Genomic DNA, 2,874 nt, shown 5'->3' with positions numbered 1-2,874 from the left:
TTGTAGGAAGGAGAGGGTAAGTACAACTGCAGCCCACAGATCAAATGCAGCCAAGGATGGGGCACAATTGTCCAACCCACCTTCATCTTCTGAGTTCCCTCCCACGAAGAGCAGCCCACAGGAACCACAGGGATGCTCCTCCTTGAACTTGTGTAGAGAAGGAGGTCCGTGTGGCACAAAGGGCAGACTGTAGCAGCCATGAAAATAAGCCTCATGATTTTTGACTTTGGGGGGCACGATCAACCTACAGTCCTAGCTGTGCTCCAAAATCCATCACCACATTCATACTGAGGCCACACTTCCAAAAGGCTGCTCCCAGCCAATGACTGAGGAAGCCAGGGATACTACCTACCAAAGCAGGCTCATTTTCTGGGAATACAGGAGACTGCTCTGATAGATGACTTTGGCTTGAGGGTACCCCATCTTCCTCACCAAACTTTCTTAGAATTGCACTATAGGCTATGATCCCTCCCTCCCTTCCAAGGGTCATCCTGTACAGCATCTGACAACTCTCCCAGTCTCCCTAGTCCATCCCCATTTCCCTCAGAGGTGTGTAATAAGTCTCCTATACATCTAATCCTGTCTCAGCATCTGCTTCACAGCCTTCATGACCTGCTTCTACCATCTCTCTAGGCTCACCCCCTACTTGCTCCCACTTGCACTCCACAGACACCACACTAATGAGCATACTACTTTCTGCATCCAAGCCTAGGAAAAGCTATACTACTCCCTCTGTCTAGAGTGCCCTTTCCCCTTTGCCTTCTCCCTGGGGTCTGAGGTTTGGCAGCCAGTATAATTGTGCACCAGACTCTGGCTTGGCTCTGTTTTCATTATTCTGTTTTTGCATGACCAGTTCAAGGAGAATCTGCCTGATTACAGAGTGCAGATTGCTCCATATCCTATACCAAGTTGTAAGGTTCCATGTGTTTATCCTATCCAGTATGCATCCTACAAAGTGTCTCTCCCACTCAACATAAGGGCAGGGAAACAAAGTGTCTCTCCCACTCAACAGTGATAGAGTCCAGAATGTGTCCGTCTGTGAAGAACAGCCACTACTCAGCTCCAGCTGAATGTTGCCATGAAGGATAGCGAGGCAAGATCTGTTGAGTTTTCAAAAAAACCTCAGAAAACCAGATTTTTATTGTGAGACTTCTGCATTTTAAAGGTTACAAACTGATTCAAAATTAAAACGAAACCCAACAGGAGGTCACACAAAGAATACCCACTGACTGCTATGGCCCACACCTGCCAGCTTTTGTCCACCATTCTAAAATGCACCAACGACCTCGCCCATAACACATACGGAATGCACCCTGCAGATCTGAGCACTGGAGGCTCAGCACATGGTGATGTCTCCGAGAGTCTGCACTACTCTCTTTTAAGAAACTTAACCATTACATTTTAGCATTTTGTTCATGAAGTATTTCATAACCCCATGCTACTGAGGACTGTATTAACCTCACCAAAGAGGCAACTAATTCATTGTCTTGTTCAACAAATACTTACTGAAGACCTAACATGGGTCAAACCCTGTGCTATGTCTGGAGGTTCAGATTTGAATAATTGAGCCCTTATAACCAAAAAAATTGTAATTAAGTAGAAGAAACAGAAAAGTAGAAGGTACAATATTATATTGTTTGAGAAGATTTTAAAAATACATTTATTCTCTACTAAAGCAAACAACTTGAGTTCTCAAGAAACATTAATATCTTTTAAACAAACAAAAATGAAACTATCTATATCTATATCTATATCTATAGATGTATATATTCAAGAAACACCTTAAACAGTAACCTGGCTATTTGAAATATTTTAATGGGTGAGAAATCTTTTCATTATAAAATTGTAGAAACTAAATGAGGACTTACAAAATACAAATAGTGAGCATTTAAAAAAATATTAGTACATATTTAGTTGTAAATGCTTTCATAGAATCACTTCAAAACTGTTCCTCACTCTTACACTCTGAAGTTTCTTTTTCTGAATAGTGGCATAAAACATAAATTACTTTGGGGGAAGAAATTTTATTAATTGAATATCTACCCTATCAAGGTTCCATTGTTTATTAAGCCCTGTTTCTAGTGAGGTAAATTTGTAAAAATACACGAATACAACAGCGGCTAGTTCTAGAGAGACTTTTGGCCATAGATTCCAGGATTCCTGAAGACCCATCTATACATTGTGAAGATACAACCGGCTACCCCTTGGCCCTGTCCCTAACTTAGGCACACCTGCACTCAACTAGTCTGACATGTGTTCTCGTGCAGTAAGGTGTGGTGTGTGGATGGAGCCCAGAATCAGAGTGAGCCTGGCAATTGTTCCAAATATTTCTTTCCTTCTTCCTCACACGTCCCCAGTCACATTGCAAATCAGTTGCCTGGTACAGGCCTAGTTCCTCAAAGCAGATCTATGTACTTCACTTTCTTAATAATCCTGGCCAACCCTTCAAAATTTACAAGGTGAAGCTATTCTGTGTCTGTGAGTATTGGGAGAATTTTAACAATTGGATTAAAAAGCCAATCAAATGGTAAACTCCTAGGGGAAATGCTCATGCCAGGGAATAGATTAACTGTTAGCTGATATCAAGAACAAATGGAAAGTGCAAATCTCAGAGAAATGAGGTGGACAAGGAGAATAAAGTAAGTGGGACATGAACAACTGAAAGAATTTGGGCCACAGACACTGGTTTGGTAAGTCTATAACACAGTAGAAAGATGAAATTCTTTTTTCTTCTCAATTCCTTTTTTTTTTTTAAATCAAATTTCATCTTTCTTTACACTTGATACAATTTGGGCATGTTTGTTCTCTACATCTATTCCCCTGTATAATATGATAAATGAGAGGGGAAGAAATGTATCCGGTAACTTACAAACT

Source organism: Lynx canadensis, chromosome C1, assembly GCF_007474595.2.
Source record: "Lynx canadensis isolate LIC74 chromosome C1, mLynCan4.pri.v2, whole genome shotgun sequence".
Lineage (NCBI taxonomy): Eukaryota > Metazoa > Chordata > Mammalia > Carnivora > Felidae > Lynx > Lynx canadensis.
The sequence above is the reverse complement of the archived record's forward strand: the minus strand, read 5'-3'. Positions refer to the sequence as shown.